We start from the raw sequence: 17,084 nt of genomic DNA, 5'->3' as shown, positions 1-17,084 counted from the left end.
GCGGCCACAAGTGCGCCTTGAACGCTTACACAGCGTCTGCGTCTGCGGCACGGACCGCGAAGAGATGGCCACGCTCACAATGTGCGTCCTTCTGCAGGTGACACAGCGTGCCGGGGGGCTTCTCGAAGAAAAAAGGATGTCGCTTTGTTTCCATGACAGTGTTGCGTCGAAAATGCAGTCAGACAGTTGGACTTTCAATAGTTTAAAGCACAGGTGAAGTGGGACATGGGTGTAGGCGCCGGCGCTACTGGGCTTAAACGGACGGTTCGACGAGACGAAACCGAGATAAAGTTGTCCGAAAGGTAGGTCCCACTCAACCTTGAATGACCAGAACGAGAGAAAAGGAAAAACGGTGCTTTGCGAGAACACGTTATACAGTGTCGCCTCGTCGGCTGCTCGCAATTGTATCGTGTACGTGTCCTATTGAAAGAATGCATGGCTGCGTAACAGCTCGCTAGTTCGATTTGAACACAAGGTGGAGGCTCGCCTCAGAGGCTTTCCTTTGACTGTAAGCTGTCGATGTGCGTCGCAAAATATGGTGCTGCGCCTTACTGAATAACTTAAGCAAAGAGCGGCGCGTGATGTCTCAAATGCTCCCCACCTTCTCAACGCTTCGCTTTCTAGAAACATTTCTGGTATTTCTGTGTTTCTGCGCCAACATTCCTAAACCAGGTCTTCTTACGTTATAATGAGTGCACACAGACTAATAATACACCTACCGTCATACCCCCTCCACTGCCCCCCTCCCCCCCCCCCCCCCCCCCCGCAGCTTACGATCAGACTTCGGCGTAAGCCTCGGAGATTTGCAACAAGAGGACGTAATTTCCGGAAAATACGCGCAAGTTTTAAAGAAGGAAAGGTAAAGGAAGCATTCGTTCATACAAAAAGCGAACGTGTCATGTATTCGTAAGACCTATTAAAAAAAATTATGGGGTTTTACGCGCGGAACCCACTTTCTGATTATGAGGCACGCCGTAGTGGAGGACTCAGGAAAATCTGACCACATGGGGTTCTTTAAAGTGCAAGACCTTATCCCGCCTAATTATGATTCAGTCATGAATTGTGAACGAAATGCTTCAGTGTTTATCCCACCGTTCATGTTTCAATTTAATACAGAAATGCCACTTGGAAACTTAAGAGTCGGTTTCTTTCAGTGCACTATCTTTTCAGTGGCTCTTTTACCCGCGTTTGCGACGAAACGCGTTCTCTTGAAAGCCCAGTGCCAGTTGCGGGCCACGGCCATTTCCCTCTCAAGTACGCCGCGATTTAACTATACACGCTTTTATGTCTGCCCGTCCTTTGGATCAATGGCTAATGCGTTCTACTCGTGATCACGAGGGGTAGGGTTCGATTTACCGCCGCGGCGGCCTCGTTCCAATGGGAATGGAACATCTTAACAAAAAACTGCGCGAAAAAGACGTAGACGAGATAGGGCGAAACGACAAACACGGGCAACACTCGCAACCAACAGTTTATTTCCAAAGAAACAGAATAAGTAGAAAACTACTAGGAAAGGAGAACAAAGACCCTCTAAAGTGTGCATGAAAAAACACGTGGCAACAGCAAAGCTGGCTACTGGGTTTCTACGTACAACTGTACGTAGAAACCGTACGTACAACCTAGAATATACGCGTTTTCAGGAAACTTTTGAATCATACGGGTGTTCAAATGTCATCAACGTGCCTACTCGCATCACACCTACAAGCCAGACAACACTTGACCTCTGTGTGACGAGTTTTTCTGCTGAATATGTAAGGGCAGGAGTCTTGATGTGCGATCTTAGTGATCACTTGCCTATATACTGTCTGCTACCTCATAGACAGCCATCCAATATATGCCCTGAAAGCTTAAAAAGAATTTATTCAGAACAAAGTGTTAAGAAATTTGTTGAACTAGTCTCTGGTTATCGGTGGGACGAAGTGACCGAGGAAACTGATGTAAACAATGCTTACGATATTTTTATATCTACCTTCGCGTTGTTATACAACAGATGTTTCCCACTTAAGAAGTTTAAAAAACACAACAAAGATAGAAAGCCTTGGATAACTCGTGACCTCTATAACAGGATAAAATGTCGTAACAAGCTCTTCCAAATCTTTTTGAGTAGCAGAAGCGAAGATGACTTTCGGTCTTTCAAATCTGAGCGTAACAAATTGAATTCCGATATTAAACGCTCTAAACAAGAATATTACGCGAACAAGTTTTTTGCTATCATGGGAAATTCAAATCTCATGTGGAAAGCGATCAATGAAGTAATTAACAAAGGCGCTATCGCAAGAAAAGTTGCATTTCAGCATAGTGAATTGTCAGATATTGAGGTTGCAAATACTTTTAATTCTCATTTTATTGATGCTGGTGCGTCCTCACAAAATGATACACCAGTCTCTTGCACGGAATATATATTAAATCGATGTTCTTCTACGCTGTTCTTGGCGCCTACTGAGCAGCACGAGATACAGACAATAATTTTATCGTTGAAAGACAGTTGTGCTTCGGGTGAAGATGATATAAAAGTGAAGCCGTTGAAAGCCGTCAGTGAAATTGTAAGCACGCCTCTTTCACATATCTGTAACCTAATTCTTTCTAACGGTGTGTTTCCAGATAGGATGAAGCTAGCCCGAGTGACTGTCATTCATAAGAGTGGCCCAGTTAATGACATGAATAACTACAGGCCAATATCCGTTCTTTCTGTCTTCGCGAAAATTGCTGAGCATGTAATTAATAGAAGACTTTGTCAGTTTCTAAACACGTATAACATAATAGCTCAGGAGCAATATGGTTTCTGTAAGGCTAAATCTTCAGAAACCGCTTTACTTGAAATAAAGGAACAAATCCTTGACAACATAGAAAACCGAATGTTAACTCTAGGTATCTTTCTAGATTTTAGGAAGGCCTTCGATTGCGTGCAACACGATGTCCTTTTGAAAAAGCTACCTCTTTATGGAATTCGTGGTGTCGCATTATCCTTAATAAAAAGCTATTTGACCTCTAGAACACAGTACACAACAATAAATGGAGTTAGTTCCGAAATCCAGCACATTAAGTACGGCGTGCCGCAAGGATCCGTCTTGGGGCCTGTTTTATTTTTACTCTATATTAATGATATTGTAAATATTCAAGGCTGTTCCAATATTATATTATACGCGGATGATACTAACGTGTTCTTTTCAGGAAGGGAAATAGGAAATCTTTTTGAGCAAGCTAACATCTGGTTACAGCAACTAAGCTTGTGGCTAAATGCGAATAAACTCCAATTAAACATAACTAAAACTAAGTATCTAGTGTTTAAGTCAAAAGGAACAATAATCCACCCTCAGATAACACTCCAGTTTCAGAAGGTCAACCTCGAACAGGCAACAACAGCCAGATTTTTAGGAGTAATATTCCATGAAAATATGTCCTGGTCACCGCACGTAGACGTTCTTAGAAAAAATATCGCTCGTGCTGTCGGTGTGCTAAATAGGTTGCGATATTTGCTACCGATAAATGTGAAGCGCAATATTTACAACGCGCTTATACATTCTCGATTAACGTATTGTTTGCTAGTTTGGTCAACCACTACACAAACTAACTTAAAATCAATTCAAACACTCCAAAACCGCGCACTGCGCGCGATAGGTAACTTAGAACGTACTGATACCACTAAACTATACTATAACAAATACAAAATATTAACAGCATCAAAACTTCACACTTACAAATTATTCCTCGAAATTTCACGGCAATTCTGGGAAGACAAATGTTCCTTCCAAAGTAAATACCATGGCAGAACGACAAACTATAACCTCAGAAAAACTCTGATAGGAAAACCACGTTGCAGAACGAAATACGGAGATCAAAAACTAGCAGTTCAACTTCCTAACCTTCTAAACGACTACCCGTTGGTATTGGACCTGCTAAATTCTGGAATTTCAAAGCAAAGCTTTAAGAAGACGGTAAAAGAATTGTTAATATCCGAAGACTAATAGAAATGTTGAACTACAGGTATAGAAAATTTTGTTCATGTTTCTTGTTGTTGTTTTTAGAAAACTGTGTAAACTTTAACCTTTCAGCTACCGGTATGGAAAATTTCGTACATACTTTTTTTTTCTGTCGTTGTCGTGCTTCAATTGATTAGAAAACTGTATAAACTTTAACCTTTTTTTCCTTTCTTCTTACGCGAATTGTGTACTCAAGTGTTGAAAATGTGTACTACTTTAATTTCATGTGTGACCTCCTGAAAGCCTGCCACTGCCATGTTGCTGCCAATGTACGGGTGGCACGGCCTAGTCAGGCAAATGTATTGCCTTTAGCCGTGTCCCCTAAGACAATCTGTTCATTGTCTTGAATAAATCAATAAAGAAAGAAAGAAAGAAAGTTATAAACTGCTATAACTGTTAGTTGCGAGTAAACTATTAGTTGCGAGTAGCGCCCGCGTTTGCCGTTTCTCTCCCGCTCGTCTACGTCGTTTTCGCGCAGTTTTTTGTTAAGGTGGAACCACACCAACTCACCCAGCTCTCAGTTTTGGGGAATGAAGCGCAAGAACGCTCGTGTACCGCGCATTGGTTGCACGTAAGAACCACCGGTGTCCGAAGTGAATGGAAAACCTATGCGATTACACGTCTCGTACTTGTCGTGCTACGCTGAGGCGTTAAATCCAATCAATCAACGCTGTGCGCTTCACACTACGCCGCACGTATAGGCAGGGAAACCCGTGCATAATTTGTAATGGTTGTTCTGAGAAGCAGATAAAATGGCGAAGGCGAAGAAGGGCGGTTGGCCCACCACTTCTGAACGTCTTCATATATGATTATTTGTTTAATATGATCTGTATCACTTTATCACATCCCATAAGAATATAAGACAAACACTAGACCCGTTTGGAAAGGCAGCAAGCGCAGACAGCGACAAGAATTATCGTTGTGTTTGCATCACACAACAGACAAGTTATGCAAGAGAGCCAGAGAAATAGAGAGATGCGACGTTTCTATGATTCATGCACAATGCCGCAGAACACTGATTTTGGGGTGGTACTGCGGTGATAAAGACTCTAGCGCGAGCTTCTGGGGATAGACTATGTGTTCTTTACGTCCCTAAGAAGCACCGTGATGGGGCATTGCTAACTGACCCTCGAATCATTCTCTATAACTGCCACTGATGTCTCGATGTGGCCGCTAAATTGAGATCGCTGTCCACTTTAGCGTGCCACCTCGTACGGTATACGGATGGGTTCATACTAGCGACAAGGTGGTTGTACAACGGGTCAGTACCATGGAAAAATGCTGCTCCTTCTATTTCACATTGTTCAATTATGATGCTCAAATTAGAGCTTAAGCTCGTAAGCAGCAGAGAGAAGCAGTGAATTTCAGTTGTAATTGCGGCACAGGCAGTTTGCGATGCGATATGAACACAGCTAGCTCAGCACTACAGTCAAGGTTCTTGTCGAAGTGACGTGAGACAACATAAACGAGACTACCGTCTGTGTGTAACAAACTTTACCATGCTACTTTACCAAAAATGGCCTTATTCTGCACCAAACAACTATGTTACCAGCCCCAAAGACGCCGCTCGGAAACTGACACAATCTCCCGTATGTCTGTCTTTCCTTAGGGGCGGCTAAGTGAAACTAAATTAAATGCTGGTGTTTTACACACGCAAGCACGCACACACGCACGCACACACGCGCACACACACACACACACACACACACACACAAACACACACACTATCTATCTATCTATCTATCTATCTATCTATCTATCTATCTATCTATCTATCTATCTATCTATCTATCTATCTATCTATCTATCTATCTATCTATCTATCTATCTATCTATCTATCTATCTATCTATCTATCTATCTATCTATCTATCTATCTATCTATCTATCTATCTATCTATCTATCTATCTATCTATCTATCTATCTATCTATCTATCTATCTATCTATCTATCTATCTATCTCACAGGTACCTTTTTTTTAAATTATGGGGTTTTACCTGCCAAAACCACTTTCTGATTATGAGGTTCGCCCTAGTGGAGGACTCCGGAAATTTCGACCACCTGGGGTTCTTTAACGTGCACCTAAATCTAGGTACACGGGTGTTTTCGCATTTCGCCCCCATCGAAATGCGGCCGCCGTGGCCGGGATTCGATCTCGCGACCTTGTGCTCAGCAGCCTAATCAGGTACCTTTCTTATGTCTATGTCCAGTTCGTGCTCTTTAGCGTAATGGTTTTTTTAGCGTAATAACAAAGCCGACGCGAGTGACTTTAGAAAGTGAATCTTTATTAGATGTATTCATTACAAATGTAGACAGTAATTTAGTAACTGCAGACGTAGTTTATACCGACATTAGCGATCATCTTGGAATCGTAATGATAGCTGATAAGGCTGTACATGTTAATTACAAAAGGCAAGTAATTTATACACAATCTATAACGAAAAAAAATCTTGAATCCTTTCTTGCTGCGATTAGCCAACAGACCTGGAACAACGTTTTCGAGGAAGATAGTAGTGATACCGCTTACCTTAACTTCATCACTACATTCAAGGCTATATACGATGCACATTTTCCACTAAGAAAGACAGCCACATCATCAAAAGCACGGAAACCCTGGATGACGTCCGACTTGCTCCAAATGATCAAGCATAAAAACCGATTGTACGCACAGTTTGTACAATCAAAAGACGAAGAGTTGCTGCGGCAATTCAAAAAGTACAGAAATAATCTAACATCAAAACTAAGAATGGCTCGAGACGCCTATTTCACAAATGTATTTTGGAGCCCTGAAGAACAGCGATCGGATGTAATCTGGCGAAAACTGAATTGTTTATTGCAACAAAATACCCGTGATACATCCGAAAACTTTCAGCATGAAGGAAAACGAATTTATGGGACCTGTTTAGCTGACGCTTTCAACAATTTCTTTATTTTACAGGCATCTCAGAGTCAGGTAGAGTGCAGCCAAAATTACATTGAATTCATGAAGGGAAGCAGCTGTCCGTCATCCCTCTTCATTGCTCCTACGAACTGCACGGAAGTTTTCTCGTGCATAAGTAATATTAAAAATAGCAAGTCAGTAGATGCAACTGGTCTCCAAATAGCGCCCATTAAACATGTTCTTCACTTAATATGCCCCGCTGTTACTCACATTTACAATCTCATATTATCTACCGCTGTATTTCCAAAGGCACTGCAAATGGCTCGAGTAATACCTGTTTTTAAAAGCGGCGACAACAATTTGATTCGTAACTATCGTCCAATTTCTATACTGCCAGTGTTCTCGAAGGGTATAGAAAAATTAATGCATGGTAGGGTACTGTCTTTCTTTGAAAAACATAACCTGCTCCTTGACTTTCAGCACGGGTTTCGAAAGAATCGATCCACTGAAACAGCATTACTGACTCAAAAAGAAATCATTATAGATATGTTTCAAAATAAGGAAATAGGTGCAGGCATATATATAGATTTTACTAAGGCTTTTGACTTGATAAACCACAGAATTTTACTACATAAACTGGCAAGCTATGGTGTTCGAGGAAAAGCTCACGATCTTATGAAATCGTATTTGTCGAGCCGAACACAATATGTTGACTTTAAAAATTCGTTGTCTTCAATACAAAATATTTATGCAGGAGTCCCCCAAGGAAGCATATTGGGACCGCTCTTATTTTTAATCTATATAAATGATATTGTGCAATGTGTAACCGATGGAAAGATTGTATCCTACGCTGATGACACTTCGGTATTCATAACCGGGAGATCAGAAAATGACATTGAAGAGAAAGCAATCAAAACACTGAGTGCATTAAATACGTGGGCAAACTCAAATTGTTTGAAGATTAATTCTAAAAAGACAAAAATAATATTGTACTTTCCAAAAGGAAAGATAATTTCTAGGCCATTGAACGTGTTCTTAAACTCTGATACTGTTGAAATTGTAGATTCTGTTAAAATCCTTGGTGTTATATTTTCAAAGCATTTGACTTGGAATGATCATGTTGACTATATCAGATCAAAAGTGTCTTCAGCTGTCGGTGTCATGTTGCGGCTGCGCGGTATTCTTCCTTTGAAAATTAGGCTATTGCTATACAACTCATTAGTTCTTTCTCTTTTGCAATATTGTTGTACCGTTTGGGGCACTACGGGTGTCACAAATTTATCCAAGCTTCACCTTCTTCAAAAAAGAGCTGTAAGATGTATTGCTGGTGTTCCTTATTGTTCCCCCACATATGACTTGTTTTTAAAGTATGAAATCCTGCCAATCTATAGTTTATACAATTATAGACTTTTAATGATCTATAAACGCTCTTCACATAGTGATGAACATTACATTAGTTATCTGGCAAAACTTGAGAAAAACACGCATATCCTGCAGACTAGACATAAAGAAATTTGGTTAGTGCCGACGCCTAGGGCATATTATACAGAGCAGTCTCTTTCTTATACTGTCCCAGTATTATTAAATAAATTAAACAAAGAATTGTTTGACCCCTTTCAGCATTCGAGTGATGTTATTAAGCGATTTTTTCTTAGCAAGATTACGTAATGTTGCACTCAGTTTAAACCTATACCTGTTATTATTATTATTCTTTTTTTTTCGTTTCCCCATGAGCACTTATTTGTCTTTCTAATACCTATGTTTGTGCTGCAATTCATAGCGCTGTTTTTACAAAGTGTTTTGTTATTTTGTTTCAGTGTTTATTTGGAAAATTGAAAATCTCTGTCTGTGTACTGTACTGCCAAGTTGATAAAGGGGGCAGGACCTCTGTCAAGCTTACGAGCTTTTAGTCCTGTCTCCTTCTCTGTACAAGAGAAAAATAAAGACTGAATTGAATTGAATTGAATAAGACCTTATGCCCACAGGATGTACAAACTCTGCTGTCTGTGCGTTTATTTGATGATGCTGGAAACATTGGTAAATTTTACTCCTGGACACTCTACAACCGTCCCGAACGAGGAAACTATAACAATAAAGAAAAACAATAAAGCAGATAAAAAAAGCTAACCTCCTGGTTAGCGCGTTAGTTGAAGCGTGTTCTAAATGGAGGGGAAACAAACACGATTCCTTCAGCCAAACCAATTTCAAATCTCCAGGAAACCAATCTGCAAGTCACTGCTCACAACAGAGTATTCATGGCGCAGTGTGCAAGAGAGGCGATCGTTCTGTATGAAGCGCGGTGCACCCTGCAAGAGGTCAGGATATGCTAGTCCAGGCAGTTCGCGTCGCATGCAGTTCTGAGAGGAAGCGCACAACATTTTGAGCAACCATACCAAGTTCTTGGCTCACACTATCCCTGAGCAGCAGAGCGGAGACACCTTCGCGCAAGATAGGCCTCGTCCGAAGTCATCTAGAAAAGGAACGATGCTGGTGCGGCCTTTGCGAATGGAAGCGTAACATGTCTTCCTGGATTTCGAAACAAGTGCCCTAAAAGCTTTTACTGTGGGTTGTTAGTTTATTACTTGAGTTTTTGAGGCAAGGCAGTGTAGATACAGCGTTTACACCTCGGTACACATCGCGAGTGTATGACAGCCGCCAACGGCACGTAAGCGTTCTCTGAAATCGGCAGCGTAGTGTCGTATGCAACCAAAATTGGTCGTATCTTTCTTGTTATTCACAACACTTAGTGTAGTGTTTGCTATGATGAATTCGGAGTGCACTGCATTAGATATGCCGGCGTTCGTGCTCGTTCGTGTTATGCACCCTAGCACAGGATCGTTTGTAAACTTTATGTGGCCATAAAGCAATCCCCCATCTTAATTTTCGTAAAACAAAAAGTGTTTGGCAATTACGATACTCACTAATGCAAAATTTGGGCGCAGCTCGATACGTATTTTCATTTTATTTTCATTTCGCGATATACCACACCGACTGGTAGTGGGCCAGTGCCATCAGTGGCTTCGCAGAGGGAGGGGCAGCATGGGAACGCTGGCATGATGAGCGGCATGCATGGGAGCCAGCTGTAGTAGAAGACGACTAACGCGTTCGCGCGGTTACGCCGAGGGACGCCTACGCTCAACCCAAGAACGGGCGCTTAAGAGAGCTGCGCTCTAAATAAATATGGGTTGCTTCATTTAAACTTCGGTTCCCAATGTGGAGGACTGGTATCAGACTGTTATCAACAAGCATACCTGCTCCCGTGGGCTCCTGAATTGCCGCTTTATTTTCCAACCTGGCACTCGACAGTGTGAAAAAACATTGACTCTACACCTGTTTCCACGTGCCGCGTTTACTAAACACTTGGTGCAGAGTTGGTGCCCGGACTCATACCCTTTAAGCAATGGAGTTCAAATCCTGGCCGCAAGGACCATTGTTTTCGTTTACTAAGTCTTATTATTTTCTTATGGAAATGGCCGACAGCCATTACATTTGCCGCCTGCTGTTGCGATAAGGCAAACTGCCTTGTATTTGTTCCCGTTACAGTGTAGAAATGCTAGTGCTGTATACCGCGTTAGAGAGATTGGACAGGCAGCCACTGTTGGAGGAACAAAGTATTTGGACAGTGGTCACAACGGACGTGTGCGCTGAATTTCAGCTAGTGTTCCTACTTCCTGCAATCCACGGGTCTACGAGTTAGGTTGTGAGACTGATGCATGCCGCCTGAGGTTCTTGTGCACCGATTTGCATTGATCTAGTCATCTCTTTCCGTTTTTCTACCATACCGTTTTCTGGTTAATCTGTGGCTTGCCTTTCTCTCTCTCTCTCTTTCTGTCCCTAAATGTTTTTGCGTTCGCTACAGAGAGATTTCTCTAGGGGGTACTGATAGGAGCACAAAACTTGTTTGTCACGATGATAGAACACGGCGAAGTCGTGTCTCATTAAATGGTGCGCTAAACACTCCTCCTTACCTTTCTTTTTATTTGAATGCCAGCCGTTCATGCCTGGTCACAATATGTATCACTTTGTGACCTGCTCTTCTCAATGAATAGCGTTCTGCAGACTTCTCTAGTGCCCTGTAAATCTTTTCATTTCCTATCTTACAGCAAAGCTCGTATCACTGGAACGTTACATTGCTTTCGCATTACAGGTGATCTTAATGACGGAATTATTTATTTTTGCTCGGTTTACGAATTTCTTCTCTGAATGTAAAGCCCAGAACACAAATGTATGTAGCTTATGCACCATATGCAGTGCATACAAAAATGTCATATATATATATATATATATATATATATATATATATATATATATATATATATATATATATATATATATATATATATATATATACCCACACACATCCGTCACTGGAGTGGTTGGGAAGAACAACTTTTTTTCTTCAGAAGTACATGCCTACAACAAGAGTCCGCGTTAGTACGCCTTGCTTGCAGGTCACGCAGGCAACAGCTCGTCAGTCATCGTCCTTGCAGCCATTCAGCGAGCTTTGCTGATATTTTTCAAGAAGAATCGGGCAGCTAGAACGGCGGCTTATTGGAATGCGTCGAGCGAAAGAGCGCACGGCGATCGTTTCTTGGCTTTTCTCTGTGCCGCCTGCTTTTTGACCTATGCTTGCAGCGGGCCTGATCTGCCATTGTCTGGGTGCAACAAAAACGGGTGTCAAATTCACAGCAGACATGGTGCAGCATATATGCAAGCGTGATGGAGTGTGGTAGTCGCGCGAACCGACGATATATTGTGCTTTAAGTATAGTTTTGATAAATCATTTTATTCCGTGTTCTATCTTTTTGGAGGCATACAATATTTCGCGCTTCTTGCTTCGGTAGGTTCTTGTAGAAATCATTTCACTAAAATATACATTGCAAGTATTCCTTAACCCATACTTCAGGCACAGTCCGTTAAATGTATTTGCTAAGAGCAACACAGAACAGGCGCAGACAGCACTCGGTTGACGTCTACTTTTTACGCTCGTCCATACGACACTGTGAGCTCCTGCTAGCTTCGAATGCCTAGAATGGCTTTTGTCTGGAACTTAGACAGAAAGCAAGCATTTTTGAAGCCGTCGCGCGCGTGTACGAGGTTACAAATCGCAGATACGTATATGTGAGCTTCGTCAAAGCTGCGTGGCCCGAACCACGCGAACGATTCGAACCAAATCTAAACGACCCCAACTTTGCGAGATCATCCGGGAAAAGCGATAGGCGGCAGGAAGCACTCGAAGGTTTCTTCGCGAGCGAATCTCGCGTCTCTAATTGGCTGAAGGAGAAGGGTGCCGCGGAAAGGACCCGCGCCCGGCCGTTTCTCGCAACATCGCGGCGCACACGAAGGAGGTGCACGTCGACCCGCGTGTTTTCGCCGACCTTGAGGCTTTGCTTCGCTGCCACCAGGTGTGTACGCTGCACATATCTCTCGAACATAGGTGCAGTCTAAATTATAGGGTCCATTGCTGTCGAAGCACAACATCCAATCAACAACGCAGGTAGTGTTGAATGTTTCCGTTGTTGAGACGAGTACGTTACGAGTGGCATTTCGGTCGCGATTTACATATCTGATGGAACGTATGCTTGTAGTTAATTTATGCTTTTACAACAAACGTCAGGTTCATAGAGCCTTCAGCATGGAGAGGGGCGAGCATATAGCGAAAAGGGGCGAACAGTACTTCATTAAGCTTAAGGCACAATCATGCTGAATATATTATCGAACATGTGGAGGCACACAGTTGCCATTTTGTGATTATTAATATTCACGTCGGTAACCATCCAGTATTTCTAGTTAACGCAATCTGTTATGACCCCTTCAATGCTTCATTATTATAACGAAATCACTGTAATTGCCACAAACGAAAGAATAGCAGCGTCAAAGTGACACTGTTTTAAGGTGTGTACGAAAAAGGTGACAGTACTTAAAAGTGGGGCATCGCAGACGTATAGTTACGATTACCTAGGTATCTCAGGTGTCAAGCATGAGCTATCTTCAGCTGCAACATGCTGACAAAAACATAATTAGGCATGATGTCGAGAAGACCTTCACTTCTGACTCCACAATGTCGTTTATTTTACCTAATTTTCACTGTAATATCTATCAATTTCTGCTCTAAAAGGCGCAAACACGATTTTGGACAATTCAGGTGCATTTTGAAGGTACAATACCTCCCCGTGATTAAGTTTCAGATGAGTACCCTTCTCAAATTGCCGGCTTTTTCTAAATCACGTTTCTAACTTGTGCTTTGCCGTCAACGTGTTATTCATTTTTTTTTCAATTTAGCGTAATATATGAAACAAACGCTCAAAGAAAAACGTGGTGAGTGATAACCACTGAACGAGTTTGGCCAACGAGGCACATACTTGCACTTTTCAACTCTCTGCCAGCAGGATAACCATCGTATCACCCGTTCTGCTACTAACTTTAGCACTCTTCGCTGAATGAGTAATATAAAGTTGCAGCTCGATTTAAGGAAGTGATGACAACGCTCGAATTATTTCGTTAAGTCGGGAAGTTCGTAAACTCAGGAAATAAATTTTTTGGCCCTTCGAAATCTAAAATTGTAACAGAGCTACACGCGAATGCTACCGCGGCATTGTGTTTGTCGGTAATCCAGCCATCTGTCGCATAAACCATGAAATAACGAAAGCAGTCACCGCCCCCCCCCCCCCCCTACCGAGGCGGTGTTGAGTCGTCTGTTCCGTACATAAGCGTGGCGTGCAGCCTCAACAAAATAAAGCTAGGGATGTGACCATGACGCTGAAATGTTTTAACGCGATAGCATTAGAGGGCACGCTCGAAGAAGAACCCGTCTGAGTCAAAATTGGGAAGACATCACCGCTTTTTTTTACTCATTTATTTTAGTAAAAACATTGTTAAATCGAGTTCGGCCAAGTTTGTTTCGTTAATTCGGGTTGATGATAACATTGAACCCTATGAGTACCTGCCGGGCAATGTAAATTTCTTCGTTAGATCGGGAACTTCGTAAATTCAGATTTTGTTAGATCGAGTTTTAAATGTATATGTCTTCTCAGCCTTAAAATTAAGCATCAGCAAAAATTCTAGGAAAAATCAACCTACCCCATCGTCAGTTTTCTCAGCGTTATGGCACTTGCCTTACATTGCCATGTCATGTAATATTCTTAATCATCTGTATATTACTGTTATATGGCGGCTGTTTGTTTGTATCTTCCATTTTCCTCATCATTAATATATGCCTTTATATCACGCTTTCGAAGTTTTTTTTTTTCAACAATGCTCTAATAACTTTTATTAAAGACTGTACTGGTCTTCACAAAACAAAGGAAAGCAACCCAATTAAATCCTTGTTGGCATGAGGATGCTATATTTAGTGCACGGTAGCCGTTCGTCACCTCAACTTACCTTCATATTGCTTCCAGCTCCATTATCCCTTCTTCTTCTGTTGATGAAGATTATTCCCAGTACGTGCCTAAGCTGTGTCAACGTCTCTTACTAAACCTTGGCTGTGATGTCGGCTACCATGATGAACCGCCGCACCTTAAAGCGCCGTAAAGAAGTAATAAAACACGCTATAAGACTGGTGGACTGGTCTGTCGAAAATATATTCTATATTCGTTCAAGCCCTGAAGGTACTTCTGTGTTTTCTCCTACTTACTGGTTAGTGCAAACGTCTTTGACTGTGCGGTGTTGTCCCTTACAGATTGCAAGAACTTCACTGCGCACTCCACCTCCATCCCCGCATTTCTCTACTGTGTTCCACAATTTCCCCTCCGAGGCGGGTAGCAAACCGGGATATAACCCGATTAACATTCCTTCATATTCTCTCTCATACCCAAAGCTGCATCCATAATTTTCTTTTATCTTTCTGTTTCTATATATAGCGGGCGACAACGGCCGTCATTTAGGAAGATCTATATTGACTTTTAAAGCCAAGCTTCCTATCGCCTCTTCTCCCGACTTTCCGGGCGCTGCGATAGTCGTGCCGCGCTTGCCGCTGGGTTTCTTGCAACACCACCAGCTGGCGCTCGCCTCGCCGAGGCAGCGTTGCACATTTTGCGCGCATGGCAGGTGCTGTGCTTGCTTTCCTATGCGACAAAAAAGCTGAGCTGTGGAAGTCGCGTGCAGGGCTGTGGTAGCGTAAACATTACAATAGTCCATAGCCTGAAGAGAATGCTTGGAGCTGGCGTCTCAACAGCGTGCTGGTCATGTGTGCCGAAAGAGCATGTAAACACGCTTTGGGGTATTGCGTGTTAAAATCTCGATGTGATTATGAAGGACGCCGTAGTGTGGGACTCCAGATTAATTTCGATCACCAGGGATCTTTAACGTGCACCCAATGTACGGTACATGGGCGTTTTTGCATTCTGCCCCCAACGAAATGCGGCCGCCGCGGCCGGGATTTGAACCAGCGCCGTCGGGTTTAGCCACTAAGTCACCACGGTAGGCGAGTAAACATGCACATACCATTGAAAGATAAACTATAAGTAGATATGGCTTGTAGAAGAGAAATACAAATAGCAAATAAAAATAAGATAGACATATAAAAAGAAATATAAATGAATAAAATCCTAAATATAACTACCCTTACGAAATACATTCCCCTATGTACGGCCCTTCTCACACCTGTAATCACGCACGCACCACAGCGCTAAATATGAGATATGCACGGCCTTTGACGCTTTCCAGAGATCACTTGTCTTCTGTGAACTGTCGCGATACCGGGCAGCTCTGAAGGACGATGCGGTTACAAGGGAGGCTCAATAAATGCAACAAAAACATGTGAAACATGCACGCGATGCTTGCTTAATATATTAGCGTATGCACACGCTGCTTCTGATCATTTTACAGGTAGCCACGAGGAGGTAGAAGCGGGCAACGAGGTTATGTAATGTTATCCTTGATTAAAATGGCTTAGGATAGATAGGGAGACATACACATTCCACTTTTTCTTCTGCTACGCGAAATACTGCTCAACTTTCAGATGTGAGTTTTAGTGAACGATGCCTGATCTAGCAAACTCGTAATTCTACGGACACATAGCTATCAGTTACCTTATTGTATTCATGAAGAATTATTGTTTGTTTGTTTGTTTGTTTGTTTATTTGTTTGTTTGTCCTGTGCAGCTATATTACGTCCGCGGCGGTGGTTCAGTGGGTTTGCATGGTGTTCTGCTCAAAAACACGAAGTCGCGGGTTCGAATCATTGTTGCGGCGGTCGCATTTCGACAGCGGCTAAATGAGAAAAGATCTCTCGTGTAGTTATACTTGGCTGCGTATAAAAGAAGCGAAGTTGGTCAAATTTATTGCGCGCAGACCTCCGCTACGGAGTCATGCAATTATACGAGCAATTCAGGGACGCTAAATGGCACAATTTAACCTATATGACGTAATTTTCTGTGCTCAGAGGCTGAAGTTCGAATCTTCGTCCACGCCACCACATTTTTCGGGCTTCAAAGGTCGTATAAAAACCGGCAAAAGAAGATTATAAATTGCCCAGAAACAGTGTAACTTACTAGCCCAGGTGCAACCAAATTAGAAAAGCTCGTTGAGCTTCCTCAATGGCACTCCCTCGCCAGAAGAGCAATTGGCCTTCCTGGCGCACTATAGGGTTACTACCGCCCTCGTGACTATCAGTTCCGAGGGGCTGCGGAATGCCCGACCAATGCGGCGGTCAGACTTGCGACGCCGCCTTGAGGGTGCTAAGACTGGATCCGTGCAGGACGCCGCTGAAAACTGAACCTTTTAACTGATAAAAACTGATGGAAACTGATAACTTTTAACATGCGAACCTTCTCGAGTGAAGCTAGCTTAGCTGCGCTGTTTGAAGAATGCATTTCCTTGGACATCGTTGACCATACTGAGGTTAGGAGAACTGGTGAGGCTTATGCAGTGCTGGCTAATGGCCACGTCATCTGCTACAAAAATCTTCTAGATAAGAGATAATACAGGATAAGATTTTTAATTCATAAGTACATAGCGGGCAACATTGATGAATTCTACAGTATTAATGAAAGGGTAGCAATCGTCTTAATAAAGCTAACTAAGAGATAGATTAAAGACAGTACAAGCCTGCGCTCCAATGTCCACTCATGATGATGATGAGAACAGGTTTATGAGGATGTCGAATTAGCACTACGAAAGGTGTCAACTCAGTATACTGTAGTCATGGGAATCTGCAATGCTAAAGTGGAGAAAAAGCAGGCTGGGGATACAGGTAATTGGCAACTATGGCATCGACTCCAG

The 17,084-nt window shown here is 42.4% G+C and overlaps 1 protein-coding gene across 7 annotated transcripts in view; it reads left to right on the top strand.

The window, feature by feature from the left end:
- The window catches only part of LOC135898538 (anoctamin-7-like), a 117,270-nt gene that overhangs the window by 48,078 nt on the left and 52,108 nt on the right, over nt 1–17,084 (top strand). Inside the window, exon 1 of one of the 7 annotated variants that reach the window (XM_065427543.1) lies at nt 208–302. The exons of the other annotated variants lie outside the window; for them this stretch is intronic. The gene's annotated coding sequence lies outside the window, so the exon portion shown is untranslated. Of the gene's footprint in view, nt 1–207; nt 303–17,084 lie in introns of those variants that run through there. 7 annotated transcript variants of the gene reach the window in all.

Source organism: Dermacentor albipictus, chromosome 2, assembly GCF_038994185.2.
Source record: "Dermacentor albipictus isolate Rhodes 1998 colony chromosome 2, USDA_Dalb.pri_finalv2, whole genome shotgun sequence".
NCBI lineage: Eukaryota > Metazoa > Arthropoda > Arachnida > Ixodida > Ixodidae > Dermacentor > Dermacentor albipictus.
This window is presented reverse-complemented; position numbering and strand designations above follow the sequence as displayed.